This window comes from Rhinolophus sinicus, linkage group LG06, assembly GCF_036562045.2.
Source record: "Rhinolophus sinicus isolate RSC01 linkage group LG06, ASM3656204v1, whole genome shotgun sequence".
In the NCBI taxonomy this organism is placed as follows: domain Eukaryota; kingdom Metazoa; phylum Chordata; class Mammalia; order Chiroptera; family Rhinolophidae; genus Rhinolophus; species Rhinolophus sinicus.
Genome location: NC_133756.1, coordinates 9,514,769 through 9,534,047, shown reverse-complemented (window position 1 = coordinate 9,534,047; position 19,279 = coordinate 9,514,769). Strand labels below are relative to the sequence as shown.

The window sequence follows — 19,279 nt, the reverse complement described above, 5'->3', positions numbered from 1 at the left end:
TAAAAAACCAAGAAATAAACTTAGCAAGGAACATGAAAATCCCATATGAATAAAATTGTGAAATTTTACTCTAAGATATAAAAGAAGAGCCAAATAAATAAAGACATATGGGAGACCATTTATTTTAAAAACGTCATTTCTACTCAAATTAACCTATTTTTTAAAATGAAATTTGGCAGGTTGACCAAGAGAATGTGAGAAGAGGCAAGAATATTGACCAAGTAGGAGGAAGGACTTACTCTATCAGATATCAAAATGTGCTATGAAGCTATATTTATTCAAATAGAATATTATTATTAACCCAAGAATAAAAGAACATTAAAAAAAAAGAGGGTCCAAGACCAGATTCTCTCTCTGTCTCTGTCTCTCTCCTATTTGTCTATCAGAATTTAGTACATGAAAAAGAGAGCATTTTAAATTAGAGGGGGAAATAAAGGCTATAACAAATGTTGTTGGGAAAAATATCTTTTCGAATTAGTGTTTTCATTTTCTTTGGATAAATACCCAGAAGTGGAATTGCTGGATCATATGTTGGTTCAGTTTTTAATTTTTTGAGGAAATTCCATCCTGCTTTCCATAGTGGTTGTACCAATTTAGATTCCCACCAACAGTGTACAAGCATTCCCTTTTCTCTACATCCTTGCTTATTATCTCGTCTTTTTGATGATAGCCATTCTAACAGGTATGAGGTGGTAACTCATTGTGGGTTTGAGTTTGTAGGATTTTCTCTTGGCCTGTTCAGTTTCCCTAGGGAAAATCTTCCAGTCTCCAAACTGGGAGATGTAAACTTGGTTACTAGTGTTCTAAGAACTGAGTGAGGGAAGGAGGCAGAGGGTATCACTATTCAGTATTCAGATTTTCACTTAATCTTCTGTTGGAGCATAGTTTACCATAGGATGCAAGAAACAGTAAGGACAGTGGGCTGAAACTGAACAAGGTGAGTGGTAAGAGATGAAATTACAGAGGAAGTGATGGGAATACTGATGATTAGAGCTTTGTAGACCATTTTAGGAATTGAGGCTTTTACTCTGAATAAGTTAGAAAACCATTAAAGGGTTCTGAGCTGAATATAACTTTGAGTTTTAAAAGACTCATAATAGGGGCCGGCCCGGTGGCTCAGGCGGTTGGAGCTCCATGCTCCTAACTCCAAAGGCTGCCAGTTCAATTTCCACATGGGCCAGTGGGCTCTCAACCACAAGGATGCCAGTTCAACTCCTCGAGTCCTGCAAGGGATGGTGGGCTGTGCACCTTGCAACTAACAACCAACTAACAACGGCAACTGGACCTGCAGCTGAGCTGTGCCCTCCACAACTAAGACTGAAAGGACAACAACTTGACTTGGGGATAAAAAAAAAAAGCCCTGGAAGTACACACTGTTCCACAATAAAGTCCTGTTCCCCTTCCCCAATAAAATCTTAAAAAAAAAAAAAAAAGACTGATAATAGACTATGGGGGGTGAGAGTGTTATGGATTGAATTGTGCCCCCCAAAAAGATATGTTGAAATCCTAACCCCAGTACCTCAGATTGTGACTTTATTTGGGAATTAGGGTATTTGCAGATTTAATCAAGTTAAGATGAGGTCATTAGGATGAGCCCTAATCCAATATGACTGATGTGCTTATGAAAAGGGGAAATTTGGACACATACACAGATATGGACAGAGGAAAGACTGTAAAGAGACACAGGGAAAACACCATGTAAGGATGGAGGATTGAAGTGATGCATGTACAAGCCAAGGAACACCAAGGATTGACCACAAACCACCTGAAACTAGGAAAAGGCAATGATAGATTCCCCTACAGGTTTCAGAGGGCGCATAGCCCTGCCAACACCTTGATTTTAGACTTGTAGCCTCAAGAACTATGAGACAATACATTTCTGTTGTTTTAAGCCACCCTGTTTGGGGAATTTTGTTACAATTGCCCTAGGAAACTAATACAGGGAGTAAAGGTGGAAAGAGGGAGGACAGGAAGCAAGTTATTACAATGATCCATCTCAATGTTGATGGTGGCCTGGATGAAGGTGGTAGCTGTGGACTCTGGATATGTTTTGAAGACAGAATTTGCTGATGGACTGAATAGGGGGTATAAAAAAAAGAACAGACATTAAGGATAATTCCAAAGGCTTAGTGCTGTTGTACCCCAGATGCCGCATCTCTGTGCCTGAGGTTTTTCTGAGATGTTCAAAAGGAAAGCCACTCTAATAATTCCTACCTTAGACTGGAAGTGCTGGGAAATTAACCCCATGTAGGGGAAGCCTTCAAATGGTGAGTTTCAGGAGTTGGTGTATAAATATCCCAGTTCCCTTGTCCCTCAGGTGGGATAATTCTGACACATGTATTACACGGTTTCCCACAAGATAAGTTCCAGTCAATCAGTGATAGCTGGCTTAACAACGTATCTTTTTTTTTTTAATTAAAGTTTATTGAGGTGACAATTGTTAGTAAAGTTACATAGATTTCAGGTATACAATTCTGTATTACATCATCTATAAATCACATTGTGTGTTCACCACCCAGAGTCAGTTGTCCTTCCATCACCATATATTTGATCCCCTTTACTCTCATCTACCACCCCTCTCCCGACTAAACCTCTGGTAACCACTAAACCATTGTCTGTGTCTATGAGTTTTTGTTTCTCATTTGTTTGTCTTGTTCTTTGATTGTTTTTGGTTTATATACCACATATCTGTGAAATCATATGGTTCTCTACTTTTTCTGTCTGACTTATTTCGCTTAGCATTATAATAACAACACATCTTTATTAGCTGTCTTCTCTTTCATATATCATTTCCTCACTCTCTTATTAGTGGCTCCTGCTTCTCTAAAATAAACTATTTGTACTTGAATCCTTATCTCAGAGTCTGCTTTTGGGGAAACCCAATCTAATACACAATGTGTATTTCAGCTTGAGCAACTGGAAAGACATTTATTAATATTGATTTACTCATAAATTGACATTCATTAAGATGGGGAAGACTCTAGCAGTACAGATTCTTGGGGGAGGGAAGATCAGTAGTACATTTTGAACGTATTGGTTTTGGGGTGCCTATTAGGTTCACGAAGTGGAGAGGTTGAGTAGGCATAGAGATATACAGTCTGAAGTTGGGGCAAAATTGATCTAGAGATATATATTTGGGAGTCAAGAGCATATAGATAAGATTTAAAGTCATGAGGCTGGATGAGATCACTAAAGGAGTGAGTATAGATGGATTAGAAAAGAGGTCCTGGGGTTGGTAGTGTCTTGGACCCTGTCACATTTAAAGGTAAAGGAAATGAGGATGATTCGGCAAAGAAAATTGAGAAGGACTGCACGATAATGTAGGCAAAAAATAAGAGTGTGTGGCATCCCAGAAACTAAGGGAGGCAAGTATTATATTAGTCCCTTTTTTGGTTTGTTTTAGTCTCCTTTATTTATTTTGAAGGCTTTCATCAAATGTTCGGTAATCCTTTTTTTGTCCATTTACATTGAAGAGTCAGGTATTAAAAGGTTGATTTGAATTCTGGATCCATGTGTGGAGTTTGTCATTTGGTGGCTTTCATAACAGAAGCTACCTCTTTAGGTTATTTTTCTGAGGCTGTTCAATTTCTCCAGAGAAAAATTCCCCATTTTCATGCCTAGGGAGGGAATAACCTACCCACCAAGTAAGGAGACAGTGGGGATGGGGTGAGAGTGGATAGAGAAGCGTGTTTTCTTTTTGTTCAGTAGGTAAACTTCCAAGTAATCTATCTTTTGCTAGTAAGGCACCTCTCTGGTTCTATTGCTCCACAGGCTAAACCTCCAGACTCCTGCCAGGGAGGAGGAATCATCTGACAGATGCAGCATTGTAGAGGGGACTTGGAGGCTAGTGGATCCTTACAGAGACTTTCATCCAGTCCTCTTGTCTTCAACCTGTTCTTCTCCCTGGGTCTTTCTTCCTGGGTCCTCTAGAACTTGCGCTTAGCTGGAACTCTGTGGCAGGAAATGGCTCGCTTCTCATTAGCACTACCTCTGCAGACACTTGGTATGCAGCTTTCTCAGCCCTGCTAATTTTTTCACTTAGCTTCCCATCTTTTCATTCTCTGATGTCTCCTACGCTCTTTATCCTTCTGGGTTTATTCATTTCCTTTCATTTTTGTGGGGCTCCAAGAAGGAGAAGAGATCAACATATGAGGTCAGACAATTAAGTTCACAAACTCATCCTAGAAAAAGTGCTACATACCCCATTGCTAAATATCACTAAGGTCACCTTCGAAGTACTCCCCTTGGGAAACTATGCACTGACGCCAGTGCCTAGCCCACCCTTCAAAGCAATTTTGGAACTCTTTTTCTGGAATGGCCATCAGAGCAGTCGTTGTGTTACCCTTGATGTCCTGAATGTCATCAAAATGTCTTCCTTTCAATATTTCCTTTATCTTTGGGTAAAGAAAGAAGTCACTGGGGACCAGATCAGGTGAGTATGGAGGGTGTTCCATTACAGTTATTTGTTACTGGCTAAAAACTCCCTCAGTGCCATGTGAGCTGGTGCATTGTCATGATGCAAGAGCCATAAATTGTTGGTGAAAAGTTCAGGTCGTCTAACTTTTTCATGCAGCCTTTTCAGCACTTCCAAATAATAAACTTGGTTAACTGTCCCGTTGGTACAAATTCGTAATGAATAATCCCTCCGATATAAAAAAAAGATTAGCAACATTGTTGCAACTGATGGGGAAACTGACCTTAAAATGGTTCCCTGCCACGTGGAACTGAGCTAAAATGGTGGCCCCAGCAGACAGAGAAATCCCCAGCCTAAGCCCCCGCCCACTTCTGCATGACCCCCTCCAAGCCACTCCTTAAGCCAATCACGAGAGGACACCTACCCCTTCCCCAACTCAAGGAAGTCCCCAACCCATAAAAACCTGCTCAAATCCTTGCGAGGGGCTCAGTCTTTTGGGAAGGATCCCGCTGAGCCCGCCAGCGTAATAAAGCTGATTCTCCTAACTCTCTTGAGTGCCACTTGGGTTCTTTCCGGTCTTGGATTCTGCAGCACAATTTCGCGAACTTCATTGTCAGACCTTGTATGTATTTACATTACCATGTTTCCTTTTCAACAACAGTGTTTTGAGACCATCAAATGAATAGCAATATTCTAGGTTCTGGGACCAGAATTTCAAGAGAGATGTGAGATTTTCCCTTGAGAAGCCATATTACTTAGAGTTCATGGTGCTTCTGGTCTTCCGCAGTAGCTCTTGTTTTCTTTTTCCTAGAGGCTAGAAGTGGGCCAGAAGAGTTTCTGCCTGCTTCATCCATCCATCTTACAGCCACCTCGCTTGCCAAGGAGCCAACTCAGGTTGACTCCTGTTGTCAAGTCTTATATGTTCGTGATATCCACATAGGACGATATACACATAATTGTATTAAGCCCTAAAAGGATGAATGGAATTTATGAAATTATGAAAAGGAATCTCTAAGTTATATGGGAAAAATATTTGGAAATCTTAGCTGAGAGTATGGCTTAAAGTATATGGAGTGGGTAGGGTGATTTGGGCCACAAATTTTAATTTATATCACTGTCCACACAGCCTGGTATTTCTGAATCTGCCAAAGTTGATGCTAATAATGATTGAAAACATTTTTATAATGTTTGTTATGAGCCAGTACCATTCTATATTAACTTATAATATAAATAATTATATATTAACTGTATAATCCTCAGCAACCCTACGAGGTAGGTACTACCATTATCTCCAATTTACCACTAAAGAAACTAAAGTACAAAGGAGTTAAATACAAGGCTAAGAAGAACAGAATTGAATCTAGGCATTCTAACTCCAGAGCCCAGATGCTATACTGCCTCTCTTCTTAGGGCTAGATCGTATTTTACTTTCTTTAACTCATTAGATAAAAATTTTAGGAGACCAAAATTTGGAAATCAATCAAAGTCTTCCCATGCCATTTGTTTCTTATTATATTTTACATCCAGGCAATATCTTGGTGGGAGCCTCAATAATTTTTAGTCTTCTGTTTAAAAATAGGATTTTTCAACCATCTGAATAGTCCTGGACCCTGAAGTGGTTATTGCTTCTCTGTAGTTGCAGTCAGTGGTGGGGTGGATGTCTGCAACCTTACAACAGAGTCTCGGGGTACTTAAGCACTTGGTCTGGGTTGCAGTTCCAACAAAAAGGGTCATTCTGATAATTTCTGTTATTTTCCCAGGCAGTTTGTGGGCTCCTGGTGAAATTCAATTACAATGTCCTTTTTTCTTATTTGGGACATATAAAAAAGTATTTTCTGAATCTATTTAGGGATTTACTCATAAAAAAAATAAAAAAAGAGGTGAGCAGGGACACTGCAGGCCTTAACTGAGGATACCACAGTCATTATGCTTTCTCCATTACGACTGGGAGAAAGATCTCCCAAGTCATAAGAAATCAGGCATGAGACTAAATCTCCAGTAACTCCCAATCTAGCAGGCAAACTGTAAAGTAGAAAGAGATCAGTTCAGAAATTTGGGAACTGGCTTAAAGCATAAAGAGTTTAATGGAATATTGTTGGTGTTCAGAGTCCTGCTGAAGGGAAAATCCTGATACGCCCTTAAAACTTTTGAAACCAGTAGTAAACTGAATCTAACTAGAGCAGCAACAAAGCTCAGACTCAGCTCAACTACAGGGAAGACCGACTAATTTCCCCCACATTAGTGACCTGACAAAAGGGAGATTGCCCTTTTCTATGTATTTTGGTCTCTACAATTCTTTTACACAAAAACATTTAATTAAAAATTAATTTGGGGAACGTACAGAGGGATAGTGGATGGGGGGCGGGGGGTTCACACAGTGTGAGGGATATAAATGATAAACGTCTAAGTTTTGCTTTGTCTTGTGCACCTGAAACTAATAAAAAAATAAATAAAAAATAAATAAAAATTATGAGTGGGGCGGCTGGTTGGCTCAGTGGTTAGAGTGCAGTGCTCATAACACCAAGGTCACCAGTTCGATTCTCACATGGGCCAGTGAGCTGCACCCTCCACAACTAGATTGAAAAAAACGACTTGACCTGGAGCTGAACTACGCCCTCCACAACTAGATTGAAGGACAACGACTTGACATGGAGCTGATGGGTCCTGGAAAAACACATGGTTCCCCAATATTCCCCCCAAAAAATTTAAAAAAATAAATTATGAGACACAAGTGTAAAAATAGTGCTAGAAGCAGTGATAGCTCTAGACATCTTATTAAAGATATGAAGTGATAGCTCAGATTTAAAATGACTAAACTCTTAAAAAATTTAAAAAATGAAATGATTAAACTCTTTAAAATAGCTATGACAAATATGTAAAAGTTCTAGTGGAAAAGGTGGATAAAATGCATGAACAGATGGGGAATTTCAGCAGAGAGGTGGGAACTATAAAAGAGAACCAAATGGAAGTGCTATAAATGAAAAATAAAATGTAAGAAAAGAAGAATGTTTTTCAATGGGCTTAGCAGCAGACTGAACACAGCAGAGGAAAGAATCAGCTGCTTGAAGACAGGTCCGTATAAATTATCCAAATTAAAATACAAAGAGGGAAAAAAGTGTGAGAAATATGGAATAGAGTGTTCAAGAACCAAGAAAATATTAAATGTCCTAGCATATGTTAATTGGGGTCCCAGACAGAGAAAATCAACAAAAACATATTTGAAAAGATAATAGTTGAGAGTTTTCTAAAATGGGTGAAAGATAAAATGTACAGATCCAAGAAATATATTGCAATCCTGCAAATCCCAAGCAGGATATACATATATATCCACACCTAGTCAAACTACTGAAAACTAAAGATAAGTGTTATATTTTAAAAGCAGCCAGAAAAGATATATTGCATACAGGGGAGCAATTATACAAGGTATGGATGACATCAGAAATGGAGGCCAAAGACAATGGATAACACCTTTAAAGTTATAGAAGAAAAAAACAAAAATATTCTTCAAAAATGAAGATGAAATCAAAACATTTGCAGGTAGACAAAAGCTGAGAGAATCTGTTTCAGGCAGACCTGTGTTATAAGAAATGCTAAAAGAAGTTCTAGAAGCTGATAGGAAATGATACTAGATGAAAATTCAGATCCGCAGGAAGAAATGAAGAGCACCAGAAATGGTAAATATCTGGATTAAATATGAAAGACCTTTTCAAAAATGATCCCTAATTATATTTATATATGTTATACTCACATGTATATGTAATATATTGTGGGATTTATAAATATATGACAAGGATTGAAAGGGCAGAGGTGGGTGAATGAAATTGTATTCTTGCAAAGTTTCCTACATTATTCATAAAAGAGTCCAATATGATTGCAAGGTGACAGCCATACCTTGATTAATGGTCATAATATAAAAGTCTCATTTGCTTTCACAAGATGGAAAAATTATAGCATTGCTGCACCACACATTTCATTTGGTGATCAATAAGCATCTGGGCTTATTGATCAAATATGTATCCTTATATTGCAAATTCACATCTAACAGCCTCCTAAAAACTTGGCATTTCTAACAGAGTTGACATATCTTTTAATAAGATAACAGGGTCATGCATCTGTAAATACAGAAAAGAAACATCCTGGAGGACTGGGAAGAGCACTGGACTTTGGGTTAGAAAGACTAGATTTGAACCCTAGCTAAACTATCAATCAGCTATGTGATCCTGAATAATAATCCCTTTTTCCTTCTCTGGGTCTTAGTTTTCATCTATAAACATAGCACCGACCTTGTAGCTTTGTTGTGTTGATTAAATAACATATAAGAAGGGTCTAGTCTAGGGCCTGGCACATCAGTTCCTTCTCAAAAATAATAGTTGAATCTGATGTCATAGTATTTGGAAAGCTAGAGGGAGCTCAAAGGGGGGAAACGGAAGTATTAACAGATAGAAAAAGAATATTGACTGGAAGCTACTTGAAGGCAGACAACATCTTCATGTCTTTACCATCTCTGTTCTTTGAATATAACTAAGTGCTCTGCTTAGCAAGTCTGTTGACTTGAAATGATCTTGTCAGGCAAGAAGAGCAAGAGAATTCCAGAAAATTATAGCCCAAATGTTGCTTCTAATGTTTGGTGACAAGAAGAAGCTAAGCCCTTGCTTAGAATTAGACTAGTCTTTCTGCATCCAGTCCATCATTTCATCTTATGGTTTAATGGTGGTGAAAGGAATTAGCACTTATTTAGTGCCTCCCGTGTTGCCTGCCAATCAGTGAGTGGGAGGTCTTAACATATACCATCTCATTTAATCATTATTTTGTTTGGCAAAAGTTGAAACTGAGAAAAGTGACTTCCCCACTGTTACGTGCCTGGTAAGTGGATCTCTCTGATGCCAATGCCAGGCTTGCTCCATTGCACCTGCTGCACCCCTGACTCTTGCCTCACCTGGGCTACATCAACGATGTCCTCACTGGTGTGCCTGTCTCCAGTAGTTTTCTTCCCAACCCATTCTTCAGACTGTAGCAAGCTAACTTCCTAAAATATTGTATTGTCTCCCTTGACTCAACACTGGTTCGTTTCTCTTTGGTAATGTGGGTCCAAATGATTTGTTTGGCGTTTAATGGTGGCAAGAATCAATTTGTTATTGACTTTAGACAAATCATCTCCTGTGGCAAACTGACCCAAGCCAATTTGTTCATTTATCAACTATATTATATTAATAAACATTTACTTAATTATTGAGTGGGTTTTTTTGGTTGTTGTTATTGCAGGGGTGAGGGGCAGAAATCAGTAACCTCCAACAGTGAGAGATCGGTCACATAGTCCTTTGCCAAACCTTAGTACCAAGTGGTGTGTTACGATGAAAACAAGTCTCACACTGAAATCTGCCACATGCTCAAATATTTACTAACAAGCAGGCAAAACCAGTCATACAACTTGTAAGCTCAATGCAGTCCCAGCTCTTGATCTTTTTAGACATTTTGCCAAGCACTTTTTGCATGAAAGGTTTACCTTAAGTAAATAGTATTCTAGCAGCAGGATTCATCTAACCTGCTAGTCAGAATCAGGTAGCAGGGTTCCCCACTAAATGGGGAGGAAAAGACTGAATAGGTCCCAGCCCATTACTGGGCTCACTAGATTCTTATATCTTGGTCAGACAAGGGTGGAGGTGCCTGTACAATACAATACTTCTAGCCAAATCACATAGCTTGACACTACTCTTTTCCACCCAGGAAAAACCGTATCTAACATCTAAACATATTACAGCCTTCTAGTGATGACTGGAGATAAAGATAGTTTGAAGTTCTTGTTGTAACTGCTACTGGAATATGGACTATTAATTAGAATTTCTCAGATACTAATTAATCATTCCTAGCATTTATGTTTCTTATTAGGGTACTTCAAATGTTAACTAATAGCCTCCAAGGTTTACACTAAAACTAGTCAATACACATATATCAAACTTTCTAGTCTAAAATATTTTAACATATATCATGTGTTTAACATATATAACTTTATATTATATATTATAATATTTAATATAAGTAAATTACAGACAACATAACACCTTCTCTGGGGTTCAGTTTGTTTTAGATGAGGAGGTAGAATGAGCTGACTTCTAAAGTTTCTTCCGTGACCCTATAAATGGATCTTAATGCAATTGGAAGGATCTGGGTTAGGATCATGAAAAAACATATTGATAGTTGCTAGAGGGTCGTCAAGCAGGAAAATCTGCTTTATTAGAAAACTCCAATATTTTCTTCAAAGTGTTTATTTTTCTAAAATAGCAGCTCTTCTCCTTAGTCTCCAGCCATACCTGTCATCCTCTAACTCCCTTTTTAATAAACATTTTTAAATTATTGGGGTATTATTGATATCGAATCATTATGTTGTATGCCTGAAACTAATATAATGTTGTATGTATATGCGTATATCATGAAATGATCACTACAATAAGTCTAGGTAACATCTATCACCATACATAGTTACAGAATATTTTTTCTTGTTATAAGAACTTCTACAATCTACTCTCCTAGCAACTTTGAAATATGCAATACAGTATTATTAACTATAGTCACCATGCAGTACATTACATCTCCTGGACTTATTTTATAACTGGAAGTTTGTACCTTTTGATCCCCTTCACCCATTTTGCCTACCCTCCACCCCCTGCCTCTGTTAACCACCAATCTGTTCTCTGTAGCTATGAGCTCAGTTTGTTTTTTAGATTCCACATGTAAGTAAAATCATGTGGTATTTGTCTTTCTCTGTGACTTATTTCACTAAGCATAATACCCTCAAGGTCCATGCCTGTTGTTGTAAATGGCAAGATTTCATTCTTCATTCTTTTTTATGGCAGAATAACATTCCTGTGTGTGTGTGTGTGTGTCTTTCATACCATGTTTCCCCCAAAATAAGACCGGGTCTTATATTAATTTTTGCTCCAAGACACATTAGGGCTTATGTTCAGGGGATGTCATTCTGAAAAATCATGGTAGGGCTTATTTTCTAGTTAGGTCCTATTTTCGGGGAAACATGGAATATATATACATATATATATACACACACATATAAGTATATATATATATATCATATATACCATATATACCACATCTTCTCTATCCACTCATCTACTGATGGATAATTAGGTTGTTTCCGTATCTTGGCTATTGTAAATAATGCTGCAGTGAACATGGGTGTACATATATCTTTTTAAGTTAGTGTTTTCATTTTCTTCAGATAAATATGCAAAGTGAAATTGCTGAATAATATGGTAATTTAATTTTTGAGGACCCTCCATACTGTTTTCCATAGCGGCTGCACCAATTTACATTCCCATCAACAGTAACAAGGATTCCCTTTTCTCCATATCCTCATCAACACTTGTTATTTCTTGTCTTTTGATAACAGCTATTCTATTAGGTTGGTGTAGAAGTAATTGCGGTTTAAAAGGTTAAAAATAATTGCAAAAAGCACAATTACTATTGCACCAACCTAACAATGTGAGGTGATATCTCATTTTGTGGTTGTGATTTGCATTTTCCCAATGATTAGTGATGTTGAGCACCTTTTCATGTACCTATTGGCCATCTGTACGTTTTCTTTCAAAAAATGTCTATTCAGTTTCTGTGCCCATTTTTTTTTTTAATTTTATTTTATTAAATTTATTGGGGTGACAATTGTTAATAAAATTACATAGATTTCAGGTGTACAATTCTGTATTACATCATCTATAAATCCCATTGTGTGTTCATCACCCAGAGTCAGTTCTCCTTCCATCACCGTATATTCGATCCCCCTTACCCTCATCTCCCACCCCCCACCCCCCACCCTCTGTGCCCATTTTTTAATTGGATTTTTTTCTTTTTTTTTTTGCTATTGAGTTGTATGAGTTCTTTATATATTTTGGATATTAACCCCTTATAAGCTATATGATTTGCAAATACTTTCTCCCATTAAATAGGTTGGTTTTTCATTTTGTGGACAGGTTCCTCTGCTGGGCAGAAGCTTTTTAGTTTGATGTCATCCCACTTCTTTTTTTTTCCATTTTAATGTTTTAGTTTTTTATACTTTTTTTTTTACCCTTCTTCTGCCTCCCCCCTCCACTCTGGTTCAAGCTGTTGTTTCTCAGTCTAGTTGTGTAGGACACAGCTCCCTGGCCCATGCTGGTGTTATGAGCCTTGTGCTTCGCCCGGCTGAGGCAGTCAGTCGCCGGTCAATCAGTTGGCTGCTCACTGTGGCTCACTGCAGCTCTCGCTGGTTGCCGGCCGCTCATGATGGCTTCCCCCTGCTCATGGCAGCACACGGTAGCCCACGGTAGCCCACAGTAGCCCACGGCAGCACACAGCAGCATTAGGAGCACGGCACTCCAACCACCTGAGCCACCGGGCCGGCCCTATACTTTCTTTAAAAATTTACTTTAAGTGTGTTTTTCCAGGACCCTTCAGCTCCAAGTCAAGTAGTTGTTTCAATCTAGCTGTGGAAGGCGCAGCTCACAGTGGCCCATGTGGGGATCAAACCAGCAACCTTGTTGTTAAGATCGCTCTAACCAACTGAGTTAACTGGCCGGCCCCTACTTGTTTATTTTTGCTTTTGCTGCCTTTGCTTTAGGTGTCAGATCCCAAAAAGCATCGCCAAGATTGATCTACAGGAGTTTACTGCCTGTTTTCTTCTAGGAATTTTATGGTTTCAGGTCGAAGTCTTGATCCATTTTGAGTTAATTTTTTGGTATGGTATATAGTGGTACAGTTCACTCTTTTGCATGTAGCTGTCCAGTTTTCTCAATACCATTTATTGAAGAGACTGGTCTTTCCCTATTGTATATTCCTAGATCCTTTGTTGTAAGTCAATAGACCCTATATACTCGTACATAGGTTTATTTCAGGGCTCTCTATTCTGTTCCATTGGCCTACATATGTTGTCTGTTTTATGCCAATACCTTAAGGCTTAGCTTCAAAAGCTATATACACAATATTACTTTCACTATATTCTGTTGATCAACACAAGTAACAAGAACAGCCCAGATTTAAGAGACTGGGAATTATATGGGAGGTGTAGCAAAATCGCACTGAAAAAGGGAGAGGACACAGAGAGCTGTGATTATTCTAACAATCTATTACAATGCTCAATAAAGGTTTGTAGACTGAATGAATGACTATTATATCATGTCTAAAGTTCCATGTTTCATATTCAAAGTCTGCTGTAATCTTGCTTCCAGAGCATGATCTCATATCTTTCTTATAGCACTCATCAAAATCTGCTTTGTAATGTATTTATTTGCACATATGTTTTATCTTCAAAGGTATCTTGTCTTGTTCTCTTTATATATCTCATATATCTAGCACATACGCAGGCTCCAAACAGACACTCTGTAGATCCTTATTGAGCTGAATTTAATTCAACAACCTTGACATCCTATCCCCTACCTTCCGTTCCATCATCATAAAGCACTAGTTGAACAATTCCCTGAAAATCTTACCATCATTCATGTCTTCGTGCCTTTACCCATTCCATTTTCCCTGCCTAAAATACTCTCCCTCTACCTCTTTGCTTATTTTGTGCTTCTCACTGACATTTAACAACTTTGGCCCCACCCACTGAATTTCAATAGAGGCAGGGTCATTATAACAACCATGATATATCCCCTGGTTGAATACCACTAGTGAAACCATTCTTTGGGTCTACAGTGGGAACAATATTGTTTTATCTATACAGTACCACCTCCTGTCCTAGGAAGTATTCCTTCCCTGTCTCCAACTAAATTGTGCTTGAAGGAGTTACTATATTCCTATAAGATTCTGCCCTTCTAGGTACAATTGAATTATCTGGAATGTCTTGAAGGGGATCAGGCATTAAGAGTCAATTAAAAATTTAATACAAAGTAAGAGTGGAGCAGGTCCCCTTTGTCCTAATGATAGAATCTCCTGCCGCTAAACATATATATATGAGTAGAGTCTCCCTAGACTGGTTGAGGCATATGTGATTGAGATGCAATAGACCAAGTCCTGAAGATGCTAATGTCTAAATAAACACCACTGACACCACCAAGCTATTAAATTTCTATAGGGTTTTAGGTCAAGGTTGGGTCATGAAAACACCTGGGTTTTTACAAAAACTGAATAAAAAAGCCTGAGGAAAAAATTTGAATAAAGAAGGGCAGGGAATTTCTCTTATACATTTTTCCTGGGGAGACAGCCAGAAAGAAAAAAGGAATTGAAGAGAAAATATATGAATGGACTACAAAAAGCTGCTGAATTAAGGTTTTGGGTACTGTATGGATAGCAGTTTGGAAATGGAATGGGGAGATGAACCTGTGTCTGGGGAGCACCTCTTTAGTCACCAGAAAAGCAGAGAGAGAGAGAGAGAGAGAGAGAGAGAGAGAGATCCCCAATTTGGACAATGGGTGGCCATGGATGAGCTAGGAAGTGGCAAACTTTTATTCTACGTTTTAACTTGTACCAAGCTAAAGTGAGTCTGTGTTTGAAATTAGTGACCTATATTCTCAATTTTGATGAATGGTACCACAATCTGTCAATTTACCAATCCAGAAACTTAAGAGTCATAAGAGCCACACTGTCTCCACTGTCCCTTGTCCCTCAAGGTTAGTCATCCAACAACCTTGTCAATTTTGCCTGTTTTTTTCCAGTCCATCTCCTCCTCTCCATTGTTACTATCATTGACTTAGTTCAGGTCCTCATAACCTCCCACTTAGACAACTGGTCTACCTGCCTCCAGTCTAATCCCCTTCCAACCCATCCTCAGATGCTGCCAGAATAATCTTTCTCAAATATATATCTAACCATGTCACTCTCCTTCTTAACAACTCTCCCACCCCCCAGCTACCCAGTTCATAACTGTCTACAAACTAAACTTTAAGCATAGCATTCTACATTTTTCCTTTCTTGTTTAACTTTCAGCCATCCCCACCCCCCACCACACATACATACACACCCAGTATTCTAGTCATACTAACCTATTTTCAGTTCCCCAAACACAACATGCTTTATCAAGTCCCTACACATACCTGGAATGCCTTCTCCTCCCGTGCCAGCCTGGAGAACTCCAATCTGTCTTTGAAATTCAGTTCAGGAGTCATATTCCCCGACTTACCCCAGGCAGTCAGCTGCTCCTCTCTCAGGGCCTTGCAGCTATTTGCACACACTTACACTATTACACGAGCTTATTTGCTTGTCTGTCTCCAGCCAGCAATGGAAACCTGAAAACAAGACTGTAGTTTATTTATCTTAATATTCTCTGTTTCTAGCATAGGTTTAAAATAGGTGCTCAAAGTTTGTTGACTGAGTGGGTGAATATTTTATAGGTACTTTAGGTTGCCAAAAGTTGAGGTAAAGGAGCTTCAGCATACAAAAAGCTGATGGTGCGTGTGCCGTCATGCCTTGGCAAAATGCCCCAGTATTTTTTGTTTTTGTTTTTTAGGCCATGTTTTTTTAATCATTCATTTCACAATTATTTATTAAGCACTCACTATGTATCAGGTCCTGTGCCATTTTTAAAGGTCAGGGGGTACATTAAGCAAGAAAAATAGCCCTGGCCTTCAAACAGGGTACTCTTCAAGAGAAGCTTTATAACTACATGGAATTACAGTACAAATTTTTTAAAGCAGATTCTGGGAGATGCAATTATTTCACTGTACCAAAGTAAAGCTTGAACAACTCTGAATAATTTTTAAATTAAAAATTAAAAAATGGGCAGGCCCGGTGGCTCAGGTGGTTGGAGTTCTGCGCTCCTAACGCTGAAGCCTGCCGGTTGGATTCCTACATGGGCCAGTGGGCTCTCAACCACAAGGTTGCTGGTTGGACTCCTCGACTCCGGCAAGGGATGGTGGGCTGCGCCCCCTGCAACTAACAAGGGCCACTGGACCTGGAGCTGAGCTGTGCCCTCCACAACTAAGACCAAAAGGACAACAACTTGAAGCTGAACGGCACCCTCCACAACTAAGATTGAAAGGACAACAACTTTACTTGGAAAAAGTCCTAGAAGTACACACTGTTCCCCAATAAAGTCCTGTTCCCCCTTCCCCCCACCCCAAAAAAAGGTTTTACCGTGGGATAGAGTAATAGGTAGACTGACATGACCAAGCCCTGCCACATGGTGGCAGTGTGTCTCCAGGAATGAAGATTCAGCGGCCTAGTACATTAGAAAAGCAAGTAGTTCTCACACTTTACTCCAGAGGAATAGCAGCACTAAAAATATAACATGGTAGCCTTTCTCAATTTGCAGAAAAGATGAACTAAAAGATATAATTTAATCAATGTTTTCCCTCCAAACTTAAGCCTTTGGAATCTGCTTTTGTTTGTCTGTCAGCAAGCAAATATAAATAGAATTTTGGAATGAGCTAAGCATGTTACATTCCACGGCTTATTTTTTCAGAGACATATAATCTCAGAATTGCTTTCCTATGTTGTTTTTGGGTAATATAATGATAGATCCTACTAGTGAAAATGTTTCCTAATTTACATGACCAGATCAAGTGTGTCAGTACTGCAAAATATTTCCTATATAGTACCTTACTTCCGGATGCTCTGCCAATTAAACCCATTTGAGAATTATGATCTAATCTATTGTTTTCTAATAACAAATAGAGTAAACAAGGCTCTGAGATGCTAAATGACTTCTCTAAGGTCACAAAGCCATTTACGGGATAGGTTCACTGGCTTATCCCTGCAAAGTGAACATTCCAGACCTTTCTCTTACTGTCATCCATCAACTTCATAAACAGAACTTGTTGGATGATTGACTTTGAGAAACAAGAGACAGAGAGGAGCCAATGTGACTCCCAGTTTTCTGAATTGGTGAGTTATGGATTATGGTGCCATTCATCAAAGTTGAGAATACAGACTGCTAATTCCAAATACAGACTCTCTTTAGCTTGGCACAAGTTAATACAAAGAATAAAATGTTTTCCCTTCCTAGCTTACCCCTTCCACCCATTGTCCAAATCAGACTGATTTGGACTGAAGAGGAGCTCTATAAAGAGAAGCAAATACTAATAAGTTCTGAAAATGCTAATAGCAGGAGTATTATCTCATTTATTCACTTCCAGAGGGGGTTCAAGAATAATAATATAGTTTTCAAGTGACTGAATTAACTAGTTCAACAATTGACTAAGCCCTTTGCTCTCAAAGTATGGTTTCCATACCACCAGCATTAAAAATACCTGGGAACTTGTTAGAAATGCAAATTCTTGGGCCTCGCATGAGACTTACTAAATGAGAAAATCTGGGAGTGGGGTCTAACAATCTATTTTTATCACCCCTTCAGATCATTCTGATGAATGCTCAAACTTGAGAATGAGTTTTCTAGATAGTGAGGATACGGTGTTAAAGAAAACAAAGTGCCTGACCTCTTGGAGCAACAATATACAAATAGATAAAATTTTACGCAGAGGTGAGAGTTATCAGGAAAACCAAAACAGGGGACAGAGGGAGAACGTAGGGGGTCCTCAGGCAAGGTCTTTCTGAGGAGTATGAGCTCTGGAGTCAGATTGAAGAGAATGTGAATATGGGCTCCACCAGTTACTAGCCTTCTAAAGGTTTAATTTCCTCATTTGCTAAAATGGAGGTAGTAATATTACTTACTTTACAAAGTTACTCTGAAGATTAAATAAGATAATGGTTGCAAAATTCTTGCAACTGTTTCTGTCACAGGGTAACCCCTCAATAATGTTGGCTGTCCAAACATGAGGGAGGAGTGTATAGATGTATATTTGGGAATTATCAATTAAAAATTAATAGCAAAGTGGGTGGAAAGGTGGATAGACTGAGATGTGAGAGAAGAGAATGGATGGTAGGCTCTTTTTGGTGGGGGCAGAAGTGGGTTGAGAAGTGGTGAAGAGGTGAAGAAATGAAGATGAGGAGAGAGAACTTTTATCCTAACCCAGCTAAAGGTGGAAACTTTGAAGAGAAGGCCAGTGGATTGGGTGACTAACTATCCTGGTTTTCCTGGGACTGTAGAGAGTCCCAGGAGGTGGGACTTTCCATGCTAAAACTGAGAAAGTCCTGGGAAAATTGGGATGAGTTGGTCGCCCTAATAGTGGATAGGGTCATGGGGGTGAAGTGGAGGTGCTAATACTGTGACCTTTCTTTCTTGGTACCCTTTGATCTCCTGCTTACAATAATTTTGTGAAGTACCTACCAGTAGTTTGACTCAACCTGAAGCCAGAGGGCAAGGTAGCTCAAGAATGCAGTGGAGAGAAGTCCACCTTGGTTGGACAAAGCAGGATAAGGAAAGACAGAGAATGGACCCGGAGGGGCAAAAACATAGTAACCAGCACAGTGGCAAGGGATTAGAATTGTCTGGAATTAATCTTATTCCATACCTTTTATTCTTTTGCCTGCCTTGTCCAAAGAGCTTAGGAGTGGGATGGGTGGGCGTTTTCTGCATCCTTGAATTAACCTTAAATAAAATTATAAAGGTTATCCAACGATATTCTTTAGTATCTGAGCAGCCCACAAAATTTTACTTCCTTGATGTTCAGTGGTGTGAGTGCTACCGGTATGTACAAGAAGGAGTAGGTAAGATGTAGCGGCTCCAGGGATGGAGGTCCTGGAGAAAATCCCCACAAGGCCACTAGACTCTAGTATGGGATAGGGATGCCCGCAGGTGCCCAAGAATTTTCTTCCAACTTACTTCCTGCTTGGAGGGCTTACTCCTCATATTGCTGCTTGATGGGAGCTGTCGCGCTACGGTAAAGATCAAAGATCAAATGCCACCACTTGCACAGTAGCGTCTAGCAAGGCCAGAGGGCCCGACGGCCAGGCGGCCAGGATACCTCCACTCGCCCCCGGGCTCAGTAGGCAAGGGGTACCGCGACCCGCCAACCCAAAGCAGATTATACTTGTAGAGCTGGTCGA

General features: G+C 39.2%; 1 long non-coding RNA gene across 1 annotated transcript; it reads right to left on the bottom strand.

Moving 5' to 3' along the window:
* Positions 1–2,448: 2,448 nt before the first annotated feature.
* Positions 2,449–19,278, bottom strand: LOC141572074 (uncharacterized). The gene is made up of 4 exons (XR_012497132.1): positions 19,056–19,278; positions 18,745–18,821; positions 15,516–15,621; positions 2,449–5,382 (listed from the first exon to the last, which is right to left on the bottom strand). It is a non-coding gene; the product is annotated as an uncharacterized LOC141572074 (long non-coding RNA).
* Position 19,279: the final 1 nt, after the last annotated feature.